The 16,451-nt window shown below is 42.4% G+C and overlaps 1 protein-coding gene across 5 annotated transcripts in view; it reads left to right on the forward strand.

Annotated features, from left to right (window-relative positions):
* The window catches only part of piezo1 (piezo type mechanosensitive ion channel component 1 (Er blood group)), a 340,271-nt gene that overhangs the window by 101,894 nt on the left and 221,926 nt on the right, over nucleotides 1-16,451 (forward strand). The window lies entirely within an intron of this gene.

Genomic DNA, 16,451 nt, shown 5'->3' on the forward strand with positions numbered 1-16,451 from the left:
CAGGTGTGGTCTCACCAGGGCCCTGTACAGCTGCAGAAGAACCTCTTTGCTTCTATACTCAATCCCTCTTGTTATGAAGGCCAGCATGCTATTAGCCTTCTTCACTACCTGCTGTACCTGCATGCTTACTTTCATTGGACTGGTGTACAAGAACACCCAGATCTCTCTGTACTGCCCCTTTACCTAAATTGATTCCATTTAGGTAGTAATCTGCCTTCCTGTTCTTGCCACCAAAGTGGATAACCATACATTTATCCACATTAAACTGCATCTGCCATGCAACTGACCACTCACCTAACTTGTCCAGGTCACCCTGTAATCTCCTAACACCCTCATCACATTTTACCCTGCCACCCAGCTTAGTATCATCGGCAAATTTGCTAACGTTATTGCTGATACCATCTTCTATATCGTTAACATATATTGCAAAAAGCTGCGGTCCCAGTACTGATCCCTATGGTACCCCACTGGTCACTGCTTGCCATTCCAAAATGGAGCCGTTTATCACTACTCTTTGTTTCCTATCAGCCAACCAACTTTCAATCCAAGTTAGTACTTTGCCTCCAATACCATGCGCCCTAATTTTACTCACTAACCTCCTATTTAGGCAGTCTTGATACTGCCTGCTAATTACAATGATTGCCATGTGCATTTGGCACTAAATACATTGTTGTGGGGCTGCAAATCTCAATCGAGTGCCTCAAATTGAGTTATTAACAGCAGTTAGTTAGCCTCAAATATCTAATGCAGGACTGCATCCCTTAGGTAAGGCTGTGATGTGTATGGAAGTCATTCCACAATTTTGAAGAGGTGGAAATTAAGATAAAGTAGGAAAAAATGTCCACATGACAGACATCTGGTAGAAAATGCATCTGTGATCCAGACCGAATGTAGGAAGTTCAGAGAGGAGGTGTGGAATCATGTGAAAGAAGCACAGCAAGAGTATGAAAAGCGAGAGGCAACCAACAATGTAAGGGAATCCCAAATTATTGTGTGACAAATTACTGGATGACATCAAATCCTATGAAAGCCTTGATGAAGGCCAAATAATGAAGGCAACAAAGTAAAACCACCATATGGCAGAGTCTATTTTATTAACCACTTGTTTACTAGAGAAAAGAAATAACTGATCTTAGTAAATGCTTATTTGTGATATCACTGGCCAATAAATAGGATATTTGTAAATAGTAAAAGAATGGTAGAAGGTACCATGGTAGAATGGTAGTCTCAGTTGGGGACCAACAGAGGGATTCATTACGGAGGTAGAGGTTGCGACTGATGTTTTAAATATTCAAATACTTTCATGAAGGATAAAGATACCACGTCAGTATGGTGATTGAGAAGAGGTGAACATTAATAAGGAGGAGGTATTGAAAATGCTGTCTGTACTTAGTGTATAAGTGAGTAGGACTGGATCAGATGCATCCAAGGATACAGAGGGAAATGATCGTGGAAATTACAGAGGCAATTGCTGAGGCATGATGCCAGAGGACTGAGAATTGCAAATATTACCCTCTTGTTCAAGAAAGGGCAGGAAGATAAATCCAGCTAACACAGGGTCAGTTAGTTTAAATATCAGTCAAAACGTGTGGCGCTGGCAAAGCACAGCAGGTCAGGCAACATCCGAGGAGCAGGAGAGTCGATGTTTCAGGCATAAACTCTTCATCAGATGTGGGAGGTGGGGGGAAGGAGGCTGAGAGATAAATAGGAGGGTGGGGGTGGGGGTGGGGGCAAAGTAGCTGGGAAGAAGACTGGTGGATGCAAGGGAGGGCTGATGGTGATAGATTGGAAGGGAGGGTGAGATAGGTGAGAAGGAAGATGGACAGGTAGGACAAATCAAGAGGGCAGTGCCAGATTGGAGAGTTGGATCTGTGATGAGGTGGGAGACAAGGAAACTAGCGAAGTCGACGTTGATGCCATGTAGTTGGAGGGTCCCAAGGCAGAAGATAAGGCATTCTTCCTCCAATCAATGGGTGGCTTGAATTTGACAGTGGAGGAGGCTCAGGACTTGTGTATCCTTGGTGGTGTGGTAGGGGGAGTTGAAGTTGTTGGCCATTGGGCGGTGGGGTTGTTTGATGCGTGTCCCAGAGATGTTCTCTGAAATGTTCCGCAAGTTGGCATCCTGTCTTCCCCAATGTGGAGGAGATCACATTGAGAGCAACAGACACAGTAAGATGAGGTGTTTGGATGTGCAGGAAAATATCTGATTGATGTGGAAGGATCCTTTGGGGCCTTGAGGTGGGGTGTGGGGAGAGGTGTGGATGCAGGCTTTACACCTCTTGTGATGACAAAGAAAGGTGCAGGAAATGGAGGAGATGCACTGGAGGGCATTGTTGATCATGTGAGAGGGGAAATTGCAGTCCTTGAAATAGGAGGCCATTCTGGGATGATCTGGAGTGAAATTGCTCCTCCTGGGAGCAGATACGGTGGAAGCATGAGAATTGGGAGTAAGGGATAGTGTTTTTACAGGAGAAGGGGTGGTGGGAGGAGGTATAGTCCAGGTAGCTGTGAGAGTCAATGGGTCCCACCTCCTTCAGACCAAAGTGGTACACATGGACACCCGCATGGGCCCTAGCTATACCTGCTTCTTCATCAGTTACACTGGCCTCATCCCCCACCTTTTCCTCTGCTACATTGATGACTTTATTGGCGCTGCCTCATGCTTCTACAAGGCGGTCGAACAATTCGTCAAATTCACAAACACCTTCCACCCTGATCTCAAGTTCACCTGAACCATTTCGGACACCTCCCTCCATCTCACTCACTGGCGATTAACTCAACACAGGCATCTACTTCAAACCCAACTCCCACAGCTACCTGCACTACACCACCTCCCTTCCCCACTCCTATAAAAACACTAGCCATTACTCCCAATCCCTCCGCCTCTGCAGTATCTGCTCTCAGGAGAATCAGTTCCACTTCAGGACATCCCAAATGGCCTTCTACTTTAAGGACCACAATTTCCCCTCCCACGTGATAATCATTGCCCTCTAGCACATCTCCTTCCCTTCCCTCACCTCCGCCAATGAACCCCCCCCCTCCCCCAACTGCAACAAGGACAGAACCCCCCTGTTCCAGTTCTTCCGCCCCACTAATCTCAGCGCATTATCCTCTGCCACTTCCACCATTTACAATCAGATCCCACCACCAGAGATACATGTCCCTCCCTATCGGTACTCCGCACAGACCATTCCCTCAGCAACTCCCTCATTAGGTCCACGCCACCCACCAACCCATCCTGCACTCCCGGCACCTTGTGTTATGTAAAACCTGCACCCACACCTCGCCCCTCACTTCTATCCAATGCCACACCTGGCAAGGATTTTCCTGCACATCCAAATGCCTCATCTACTATGTCCGTTGCTTTCAATGTGGTCTCCTCTACATTGGGGGAAAAAGGGAATACCGATTCGCAGAACATTTCAGGTAACATCTCCGGGACCCATGCACCAAACAGCCCCACCACCCTGTGCTGACCACTTCAGCTCCACCTCTCACTTCACCAAGAACATGCCCAGTCCTGGGCCACCTCCATCATCAAATCCAAGCCACCTGACGACTGAAGGAAGAACGCCTCATCTTCCATGTTGGGACCCTCCAATCACCCAATGTTCCTCATGAAAGGCTTATGCCTGAAACGTCAACTCTCCTGCTCCTCTGATGCTGCCTAACTTGCTATGCTTTTCCATGCCAAGAAAGAAGAACAAAGAAAATTTACAGCCCAGGAACAGGCCCTTCGGTCCTCCAAGCCTGAGCCGATCCAAATGTACTGTCTAAACCAGTCAGTCAATTCCTAAGCATCTGTATCCCTCTGCTCCCCACCTACTCATGCATCTGTCCAAATGCATTGTAAATGAATCTACCGTGTCTGCCTCTACCACCTCTGCTGGCAAGGTGTTCCAAACGCCCACCACCCTCTGTGTGAAGTACTTGCCGCGTGTATCCCCCTTAAACTTTCCACCTCTAACCTTGAAAACGTGACCTCTCGTTATTGAATCCTTCACCTGGGAAAAAGCTTGTCTCCATCCACCCTGTCTATACCCTTCATGATTTTGTAAACCTCAATCAGGTCCCCCCTCAATCTCCTTTTTTTCTAATGAAAATAAACCTAACCTACTCAACCACTCTTCATAGCTAGCACCTTCCATATCAGGCAACATCCTTGTAAACCTTCTCTGCGCCCTCTCCAAAGTGTCCACATCCTTTTGTAAATGTGGTGACCAGAACTGTACGCAGTATTCTAAATACAGCCGAACCAATGTCTTGTACAATTTTAACATGACTTGCCAGCTCTTATACTCAATACCCCGTCCAATGAAGGCAAGCATACTATATGTCTTCTTGACCACTCTATCCACCTGTGCAGCAACCTTCAGGGTACAATGGACCTACACTCCCAGATCTCTCTGCCCATCAACTTTTCCCATGGCTCTTCTATTCATTGTATAATTTGCTCTAGAATTAGTCTTGCCTAAATGCATCACGTCACATTTGTCTGGATTGAAAACCATCTGTCACTTTTCCGCCCAGCTCTCCAGTCTATCTATATCCTCCTGTATTCTCTGACAGTCCACTATGCTTTCTGCTACTCCACCAATCTTTGTGTCATCTGCAAATTTACTGATCATACCAATAGTGCTCTCTTCCAGATCATTTATGTATATTACAAACAACAGTGGTCCCAATACTGACAGTTGCAAAATACCACTGGTCACCCTTCTCCATTTCAAGAGACTCCCTTTAACTACTACTCTCTGTCTCCTGTTGCTCAACCAATTCTTTATCCACCTAGCTAGACCACCCGGCACACCATGTGACTTCACTTTCTCTATTAGTCTACCACGGGGAACCTTATCAAATGCCTTACTAAAGTCCATGTATATGACATCAACAGCCCTTCCTTCATCTATCAACTTGGTCACTTGCTCAAAGAACTTTATTAAGTTGGTAAGGCACGATTTCCCCCGCAAAAATCCATGTTGCCTATCACTGATAAGCCCATTCTTTTCTAAATATTAAATAGATCAGTACCCTCTCCAGCAACTTCCCCACCACTGATGTCAGGCTCACTGGTCTGTAGTTACCCAGAATATCCCTATTACTCTTCTTATACAGGGGGACAACATGAGCAACCTTCCAGTCCTCCAGCACCTCACCTGTATTTAAGGATGCCATAAAGATATCTTTCAGCTATATCCTCTCTCACCTCCCTCAGTACCTGGGGATTTGTCCACCTTAATAACCTCTAGTCTACCCAACACATCTTCCCTACTTATGCCAATGTGATCCAGACTGATCAAAATTCTATCTCCAATCTCAAGATTCATCATGTTCCTCTCCTCAGTAAACACTGATGCAAAGTAATCATTCAGAATCTCAGGTTTGACACTCAGCCTTCCTTCATTATCCTTTAGTGGACCAATCCTTTCTCTAGTTACCCGCTTGCTTCTTATATAAGAATAATATGCTTTGGGATTCTCCTTAATTCTGCTTGCTAAAGCTATTTCATGACCCCTTTTAGCCAGCTTGATTCCTTGTTTAAGATTTGTCCCACTCTTCCGCTATTCCTCCAGGGCCCGTTCTGTGCTTAGCTGCCGAGACCTTATGCATGCTTCCCTTTTCCTCTTGGCTAGTCGTACAATTTCTCCTGTCATCCACGGTTCACGAATCTTGCCCTTTCCTATCCTTTACCTTCAATGGGACATGCCTATCCTGCACTATCTTTAACCTATCTTTGAAAGCCTCCCACATCTCAAATGTGGACTTCCCTTCAAATAGCTGTGTCCAATCCACATTTCTGAGCTCCTGGCTAATTTCGATATAATTGGCCTTGGCCCAGCTTAGTCCTCTTCCCTTAGGACCACTCTTTCCATAATACTACTTCATATAACTGGAACATCTGGGGAAGGCAAGCCACATAATAGTATAGGGAGATAATGGGTGATGGGGTAAAGGTAAATGGTGAGGGGGATAAGGAGATAGAGTAGTGGGTGGCACCTGGTTAAGCGATGGGTGGTATGGGTAAGCGTCAATGATTTAGTTATGCAGGAGTTAAACAAGTCTTTTCTCGTCTAAGATTTCCCAGCTGACTAGCCTGTTTAGAAAGTTGAAACTATTGAAAGTCCTGACTTGAACCTGAAATTGGAATCATTTTGAGAGGGTCCTAGGGCACTGGGAAGTTGCTGTTTGGGTTTTCAAACTTGCTGAGAAATTCCCATGGAGTCCTTGTGTTTAAGTTTGTGTGGGGTTCCATGGAGTGTGTTCCAAAGTATGATCAGATTTTGACTCTCTGGAGTCTAGAAGATCGGGGCCCATAGTCTGGGACAAAACTAATAGTCACGTGGACAAATGCAGGTTAATTAAACAAAGCCACCATCGATCGAACAAACTTAGTGGAGTTTTTTGAAGAAACAACAGAGGGTTAACAAGGGTAATGCTGTTGATGGGGTGTATATAGACTTCCAGAAGATATTGATACCGTGCAACACAACAGACTTGTGAGTAAAGGTTAAGCTCATGAAATAAATGTGTCAGTAGTGATATGCAAACAGGATTGACTCAGTGATAGGAAATTTGGGCCCTTGCTTTTCCTGATGTATGTTAAGGATCTAGGCCTTGGTGTTCAGGGCACAATTTCAATGTTTGTGGATGATGCAAAGCTTGGAAGCACGTTAGAAGGATAACATTCATGTTCAAAAGAGTGTTGAAAGTTGGAGTGGACAGAGAACAGATGAAGGAGCAGGAGGATTGATGTTTCGGGCAAAAGCCTGATGCTGCCTGACCTGCTGTGCTTTTCCAGCATCACGCTCTCGACTCTAATCTCCAGCATCTGCAGCCCTCATTTCCACCTAGAGAACAGATGAAGTTTACTGTGGAGAAATGTGAAGTGATTTATTTTGGTAGGAATAACATAGACAAAATAAAATAAAGAATTCAACTCTAAAGGTGATACAGAAGCAGAGGAACATGAGTGTATGTACATATAACAATATTCAAAAATACGGACAGCCCAAAAGAACATGAAGCAGGGATTCAGGTCAATGCAAACATGAAATAGGTTATATTGGACTTGTTTAGGATACCAATTCAACCTCAGTTGGAGTAGTGGACAAACTCTGGGCACCATGTTTTAGAAAGTATGTGAAAGCATTTAGGTCAATGCAGAAGATTTGTGAGAATTGTTGCAGGTATAAGGAAGTTCAGTCATGAAGCTCGAGAAGTTGGGACTGTTTTCCTTGTCAAAAGGCATACAGGGAAATTTGTAAGGGATATCACGAATAGATTAGGTAGGGATCTTGTGAAAAGATTGAGAATGACAGGACACAGGTTTATTACTATTTTATAAGAAGGAAAATCAACATGAGAAGAAATGTTTTAACTCATTGTGTGGTTTAGGATTGGAATGCACTGCCTGAGACTGTGGTCGAGGCAGATTCAACTGAAGCATCCAAAAGGTGATTGACAGTTATTTGAAAGGAAGAATGTGTAGGGTTCTGCAGAGAATGGCATGAAGTAGTCAAGGTCAGTGAATGCATCTTTGTCTGTCACATCCTACCAACTGCACCACAAGTCTTAGACAGTGCTCTACCACAGCCCTATCACTCTGTATTAAACTCAATTAGTCATAACTCATTCCAGACAGTCCTGGCCTCGCCTTATCCTTACGTACCTAATACTGTTGCATGCCGGATATCTTTAATATCACAGCCTGCACAAATTGATGGCTAGGGAACCAAGACAGCCATATGAGTCAAATACACAACACTCGATGAGTTTTCTGTCTTGCGTTCTCTCATTTTTGGAGGACAAAGTGGCAAGCAAACATGTGCTTACTGTTGTGGGAAAGACTCATTGCCTGTTTCTAATGTCCAGGGAGGAGATGGTGGTTGATGTCTTTGGTGTAGCTACTGTTGAGGCTATGGCCAGCAATAAGGTTGAAATAAAAAACAGATACATGTATCTTCGTAACTCCAAAAGGTAATACAATGAATACTAGAAGTATGAAAGAAGAATACCCTCAATAAGATGGTGTCCAATGTAAACAACTAGAAGTTAAAAGATTGTTTAGACAGAATTAGCCATATATTTTATCTAGTCAGAGTTTTATGTGAACTTCCACTTCACAAAATTCCAACACAACTGATTACTTGTTTTCCATCACTTGTTTTCCATCTCACTCAATTATCCAAAGAAGTTAATATACAATTATTTCCAATTCCATTGTTCCCCTTGCTCTTGAGCATCCTTGCCAGAACCTATTAGACGATGACATCTAATCTGTTTCATACTGTTGGTGAATTTCATGCCATAGGAGTTTCTGTAAAACACAGTGGGTAATGTTCAACAGTCATTTGATGACAAAAGCATTGAAACTAAATTATAAATGAATACTTTCTTTCCTTTTTCACTCAATCTGTTATTAGTGCTGTTTATATTTCAGACTGTGGAATTCAAGTCATTTGAGCTTGGACAATATTTAGGTTCTGACATCAACCTTATGAACTAGCATGAATTGATTTACAGGATGGTAAATGTTTGTGGAGGTATTGAACTCTTGAACACTTGCTTGCCAATTTTTCTTGTAATTTATGTGTTTAATTAAACTGAGTGTATATTGAAAAGAAACCAATATGGTCTTAATTTCAGCTTTATAAAATTTATCTAAATTGGACATGATATCTAATGGCTGCAAAGGGTGTAGATAGAAGTTAGCGTGCAACTATTAAAGTTGTCACTTGTCTCAAGTAAATATTTTAGTTGAATCATATTTAACCCACTGATACAAGGTAAATGTGTTGAAAGAACATGAATATGTTGAGATTTATGACACTGTCTCTCCTTTGAGATTTATACCTGGGGCTACTGTGTTGAAATCCATGAGGTTATTAAGCTGCTATAGTACATATTATTTCAATTGTAATTAATATGTATTAATAGTCACAGACTTGGTCTGTAGTAGTGAATTTCGCTGATTAATTATGATACTTAATTACATGTCAACATTTTTGGATCAGAGTCAATTTAAAAAAAACTGTTGTGAGGATGAATTCCTTTCATCTCAATTTCACAATTAACATTCTGACAAGGCACCGCCTATTTGCAGAAGGCTATGAGAGTTGCATTTTCTTCAATTATAATCCTTGTGGTAGTTTTCAAATGCCAAATGCAATATGAAATAACTGCACAGAGGCTGGTATCCCATCACCAAGTCACCCTGTATTTACTTGTGCACAGTATATTGGCTGTGGCCAACCAGCTCAGTGTCAGTCGCCTGAACTGAGGAGATTCTAATTCTCCTGTTAATTATTTTCCCCTCTCCTCATTAAAGAGCAGAGTCCTTCACTCACACTGATCCAGCTCCCTCAGAGACACTCCTTTTTTTTTAATTCTCAGAATTCCCCTGTTAGTATTGGTCTGATTGGCCAAGGTAAACAACCCCTGTCAAGGACCTCAGTCAACAAGGTCCACCTGGTTCCAATCACTACATACCCCCCCTCTCGAAGTCTAGGTTTGGTCTTTCTCTTGTAGCTTTTCCTGCGGCATATTTGCCCCAGGTCTGGTTCCTCTGACTCTGACTCTGACACGGGCAGCATGTACTGGACAGTAGCCTGTCTCTTTGTTTTGAGAGTCTCAGGAGAGTTTCCTCCTCTTCTTCCAGTGGTAACAGTATCGAGACTGCATCCATCTCAGACTTTTGTCAGAGGTTTCGTCAGCACTAGACAAAGGGGGAGAACCCACAGTTTCTGATAGACCTTTTGGCTATTCTGAGGAACCAGGTATGTTTTGCCTCTGCCCTGTTTGAGAGGTTACACCTTTGAGGCTGTCCACTTGTTTGTTCAGGAGCATCTCACCTACCTGAACTTTGTATATCACAGGACTTGACCTTGACCTGACATTAACATCACCTCATACCCTTACATGGCCACTTGTATGGTTCCAGCCCCAAACTGTGTTCCCCAAATTAAACTGTCTTTCTTGCTTGGAGAAGGCATGTGGCTGGATTTGGCGCTCCTGTCGGCACCCCCCCCCCCCCCCCCCCCCCCCCCCCGCCCCCCACAACTCCAAAAGGTCTGGAATTATCAGATTTAACCTGGTGCAGAACTTTCTCCCCATCAGCAACTCTGCTGAAGCTATCCCTGTAGTTTTGTGAGGGATAGTCCGATAGTAAAACAGGAACCAGAATGGTTTGGTGTAAAGTGATGTTGTAGGCTGCTTCTTTGAGCTTGCCTTCAATGTTTGGATTGCTCTATCTGCCTGATTAGATAGTTTTTGACACAGTTCTGTAACTGTCACATCCCAAGGTAGTATATGAAATCAGACCGGCCTAGAGATCTAATATCTGTGAGCTTATAAAGAAACTATATAGGTTTTGTAATGAAGTTAGCTGCTTGGCTATTTTCACATCTGAATGCCTCTCTCATCTCCCTTTTAACTTCCTGTCGGAACATTTAATTGTTCAGCCTGCTACAGAAAAACTAGAAGAAAAATCTTGCCAAAGTAGTGTAAATGTTGTAACAGTTTAAATTAGAAGATGCAATGATTTTTGCAGGAATGCTTTGAGAATTCAGAAACAGTCATTGAAATGACGGTGTTATGATCACTGGACTTTAAAAATGATTAAAATTTAAAAGTTTTCTTTAATTCAAGGTTAATTGGAATACTTTGGAGAGAGGGATAAAGCCTCCCCCAACAAAATCTATTCAGATACAAGCACATGTGATGTGTTTGCCATGGAAAATTGAAGAAACAGTATTTAAATTGGGAATTCCTTTGAGGTATGCGGATAAGTGGGAGAGAGTGAATGGGACTTGGTGAGGTGACCCCAGCTGAGGTGGGAAGTCACTGGGTTTAGTTGCTGGCAAGGATTGCTTTTCAAATGGAGGTTAACAGAACAGAAACAGCCTCTGACTATTAACATGCAACAAATGCTGTCAAGTTGATCATTTTTAAAAAGACAGCAGCTATTTCTTGTAGGAGAATGCAGGAGGATAGTTAGTTTAGATGAAGCCAGATGTTTGCCTCATTTGGAGAAGAGTCAATTATTCTCGATTTTTACATGAGGACAAGTTGCACTGTTTTGGAAATGACAACAGCAAGCTCCCTTGCTGATGCTGCAAAATCTTCCTCAGTGACATTTGATTGTTCATGCCAAAATTGGAAAAGACATCTTTCAGACAACTCGAGCAATCAGGCCGACACAGTCATATTCACTGAATCATACCTGACACAAATGTCCCATTCATTACCATCATTATCTCGTGGATAGGAGAGACCCAGAAGAGGAGGTGGTCAGTGGTATACAATTTTTAGAGGGATCAAAAACCAAAATTTGTTGGGCAAGTTCAGCAACTCTGGCAGCATCTATGGAGAGAAATTGGAGTTAATATTTTGAGTTGAGTGTCCCTTCTTCAGGACTGGACTCCTGCAGTCTGGAGGGCATTGTCTTGGGTATCTTCACCATTGACTCCAGACGTCAGGCTAAAGAAAGGCAAGGGAACTTCCTGCTAATTACCATACACCATCCCCCCCCTCCCATTCCTACGCCCCATCTGAAACCCTTAGCTGATGAATCAGAAGTACTCCTCGCACCAAGTGTGGCTTTGTGGTCAATTTGTAAAGGGCATAAATGCTAGACTGGGTCTGCAGCAGGTAGAACAAACAAGAGGGAGAAACATCAAAATATACTTGACCTTGTTCTCCCCAACCTGCTTGCTACAAAATCATCTGTCCATGACAGTATCAATAAGAGTGATCAATGCACAGTCTTGTGGATATCCTCCCTCATGTTGTGTGACACTGACATCATACAAAATTGGAATGACTTCGAATAGATCTAATAAGTCAAAACTGGGCACTCACAAGGTGCTGTGGGCCATCAACAGCAAAAGAACTGTACAATCTGCAACCTCATGGCCAACCATTACCATTGAGCCATGGGATCAACCCTTGTTCACTGAGAACATGTGGGCCATTCTGGGTATACCTAAAAAAGAGATGTGAACGTGGTGAAGTCACTGTGCAGGGCTACTTGTCTGCCAAACAGCAAGCAATACACTAAGCTAAACCATTCCACAGCTAACTGATCAGATTTAGATCTACAGTATTGCCACATCCAGTGGTGAATGATGGTGGACAATTAAACAAATTAGTGGAGGAGGAGATGCCACAAATATCTCTTTCTCAATGCTAGGGGAGCTGAGCATATAAATAAGAGCATACAAAGTAGGAATGGAAGAAAACTACTTGGCCCTTGAGCCTACTCCACCAGTGATTATGGCTGATCTGTTTCCTAATGATTAGATTCCCTACAGTGTGGAAACAGGCCTTTCGGCCCAACCAGTCCACACCAACCCTCCGGAGAGTAACCCCTCCAGACCAATTTCCTTCTGACCAGTGCACTGAACACTATGGGCAATTTAGCATGGCCAGTTCACCTCACCTTCACATCTTTGGACTGTGGGAGGAAACTGGAACACCTGGAGGAAACCCACACAGACAGACACTGGGAGAATGTGCAAACTAGACACAGACAGTCGCCCAAGGCTGGAATATCTATCCCCAATGACCCTTGATCCCCCCACCCCATCAACCAAGAATCTATCCACCTCTGTCTTAAAGACAATCAGTGATTCTGGTTCTACTATCTTCTGAGGCAGGGAGTTGCAAAGTCTGTTAACCCTCAAAGAAAATGTTTTTCCTGATCTTTCTCCTAACAGTGCAACCTCTAATTTTAAAACTGTGCCCCTATTTCTGAATTGATGCATGTAGAAACATCCTTTCCATGTCACCTTGTCAAAACCATTCAGGATCTTATACACTTCAATCAAGTTACTCCTTAGTCTGCTAACCTCCAGTGGAACCAGACCCAGACTGTCCTACCTTTCCTCATAAGACCTGCCATTCATTCAGCTATCAAATGAGTAAACCTTCTCAGAACAATCTCCAATGCATTTACAAGAGACCAAAATTGCACTGTGTTCAAGTATTCAATGCCTTGTATAACTGAAGCATAAACCTGCATTCTTTTCTGTTCTATTCCTTTTGTAATAATAGTGTCCAAACTGCTTTCCTGATCATATGCCACAACTGCATATTTGTGATTCGTGCCCCAAAACAGCCAGATCCTTCTGCATTTTGGAATTCTGCCTTCACTCATTAATTCTCTTTTTTTAATCTTCTGACCAAAGTGAGTCACTTTACATTTCTTTGTTTCAGCTGTCAGATTTTTGCCCACTCATTTACTTCATAGGTATTCATCTGCAAGTTCCTAATGGCTTCTTTGCATTATATTTTCTTGCCTATCTCTGTTTAGCAAACATAACTTCACTCCATTTATCTAAGTCATCTAAGCACAGACGTGCAGACTCTCCTCATCATATCTTGCCAATCAGATGAAGACTGACTTTTGGGGATGTGATGGCCTAGTGGTATTATCACTGGACTGTTAATCCAGAGACCCAGATAACGTTCTGAGGAACTGGGTTCCAGTCCTGTCATGGCAGATTATGGAATTTGAATTCAATAAAACAAAATCTGGAATTAAGAGTCTGATAATGACCATGAATTCATTGCTGATTGTCGGAAAAAAAACCCATCGAGTTCACTAAAGTCATTTAGGAAAGGAAACTGCCATCCTTACCTGGTCTGGCCTACACATGATTCCAGACCGACAGCCATATGGTTGACTCTTAACTACCCTCTGGGCAATTGGGGATGGGCAATAAATGCTGCACCTAGCCAGCGCACCTTCATCCCATGAATGAATTAATTAAGATAAAAACTCATTGATGTATACTGATGTTTTCTGCCAATTTGCCAATTTCTTATCTATCCTAATAATACCTCCCCTTCTACACCATGAACTTGTAATTTCTGTAGTAGCCTTTGATGTGGCACCTTACCAAATACCATCTAGAAATCCAAGGATGTTCCTTTATTGACTGCACACGAGTCATACAGCACAGAAGTAGATCCTTCAGTTCAACTCATCTACGCTGACCAGACATCCCAATCTGACCTAGTCCTATTTGCTGGCATTTTGACAACATCTCTTTAAATCCTTCCTATTCATATACCCATCTAGCTGCCTCTTAAATGTTGTAATTGTACCAGCTGCCACCACTTCCTCTGGCAGCTCGTTCCATATGTGCAGCTCCGCATCAAAGACCTACCCCATCAGGTTCTTTTTAAATCTTCTTCCTCTCACCATAAACCTATGCCTTCTAGTTTTGGACGCCCCCACCCTTGGAAAAAGACCTTGGCTAATTCACCCTGTCCATGCCCCTCATGATGTTATAAACCCCTATCAGGTCTCCGTTGGTTTCTGATGCTCCAGGGGCAAAAAGCCCCAGCTATTCAGTCTCTCCCTGCAGCTCAAACCCTCTTCCATCAAAGAACTCCAATAAATTGTTTAAACATGAATTCACTTTGGCAAAACTATTCTTACTCTTCCTGGTTATGGTGGGTTTATCAAGGTGTGCAGCTATAATCTCTTTAATCAATTCTAATGCCCTTCCCATGGCACATGTTAATCAAACTGGCCCAAAGTTTCCTGTTTTCCCCCTTCCATCCTTTCTTGAACAGAGGGGTTATATTTGCAACATTCCAATCAAAAAGAACCTTACCTGAATTTGGGAAATTTTGGAATATTAACCTTAAAATTACTACCACATTTGCAAAATATTTTAAAGACCCTTGGATGAAGTCCAGCTGGATTGAGATTTGTCAACTTGCAGCTCCATCAGTTAACTGAGTAGAGAAGAATGAGGGAGTATCTCATTGAAGCTGGTAAAATTCTAACAGGACTGGATCATGTTGTAGCTGTTCTCAATGATCAGAGAGTCTAGAACCAGGGGTCACAGTCGATGGATAAGGGGTAGGTCATTTAGAACTAAGATGAGGACACATTGCTTTACCATTCAGTGGTGAGCCTGTGGAATTCTGTGCCATAGAAAGTGGTTGTGGCCAAAACATTGTTTTGAAAAGCAATCCTTGTTCTTAAGGAACTGGTTGGGGGTGGAAAGGACCAAAGGGCATGAGGAAAAAATAATGAGAACAGCTAACTGAGTTGGATGATCAGCCATGATAATATTAAATGTAGGAGCAGACTAACAAAACCAAAGTGTGTACAAACAGATAAAACTCTCTCAATAAGTGGGAATGGTGTTGAAACTGTACAGGAAGAAGTGAGATAGCCAAGATAGAAGTGGCTACCAGAGCCTCTGCTAATCTCCCCATTCTAAATGTTAGCGATGCTGAACAAATTAACCCGAGTGAAAGCTGTCAATTATGTCCCTCGTCCTGCCATGCTAAAGTTGCTGGATTCTCAGCCAAGATAATCAGTTCATTAGCATGCAGATCTATCAAGCCAGCTTGTATGCTTTATTAAATTCATCATTGTAAGAATGTTTTTGGGGCTTATTCAAAAGAAAAAGTGCAACTGAGATTTTGTTCCTATAAAAATGACTACACTGTTAGTGAGATATATCTACTCTGCCATACCATGGTTGCTACTGTCTCGAGACACTTTCTCTAAGAGATTTAATCCTATCTCATTACACAATAACAGGTCTGATTTGATCTCTAGTTGGTTCCAGAGTATGCTGTTATAAGAAAATATCCCCAAAATATTCCTGTGGTCTCCTCATAATAAAAGTAAAATACTGCAAATGCTGAAAATCTGAAGCAAACAGGACTGCCTGATTCCACCAGAAAACACACACAGCCATGCAAACGTGAATGATAAGTCAGGTGATTTTGTCAGAAGATAAAGAACAGCAAAAAGTGACGAAAAGGTTAACCAGGAAAAAGCAGTTAAAGTAGAAGAAGCAGCTAGCTAGAAACATAAAAACAGATAGCAAGATTTTCGACAGACATCTAAGATGGAAAAGGTTAAACAAAGTGAGTGCTGGTAATTTAGAGAGTGAGAAAAGGAAATTAATAGTAGATAATAAAGGAATGACCAATTGAAATGAACTTATACTTTGCTTCTGACTTCACGATCGAGGATTGTAAAATAACATTTCAGTAATAACTGTAAATAGGAAAAAGAACTGAGACAGGAAATTGGTGAAATTGAAATTATCAGAGACTTGGTAACATAGAAATGTGGTAAAATCAAATCTAGGAGCTGGAGTGGGCCTTTGGGTACTTTGTGCCTACTCCCCCATTCAATATCATGATGACCTATCATCCAACTCAGTAACCGGTTCTCGGTTTTCTTCCCATACTCTTTGATCCCTTCACTCCTAAGAATAAGAACAATTATAAGTAACTTGAGATTATTTTGTAAAGCGCACCTGTTGCTGAGACAAAACTCTGAATCTGTGTGGAGACACTTGGGGAAAAACATTCATATGGACTCAATACCTTTAGGATGAAAGACAAATCATGTTCTACCTGTTTCTTCTCTGCACTTTCATGTTTCCCCTTTTGACTGCTTTATGAGAATT

Source organism: Chiloscyllium punctatum, chromosome 26, assembly GCF_047496795.1.
Source record: "Chiloscyllium punctatum isolate Juve2018m chromosome 26, sChiPun1.3, whole genome shotgun sequence".
In the NCBI taxonomy this organism is placed as follows: Eukaryota; Metazoa; Chordata; class Chondrichthyes; order Orectolobiformes; family Hemiscylliidae; genus Chiloscyllium; species Chiloscyllium punctatum.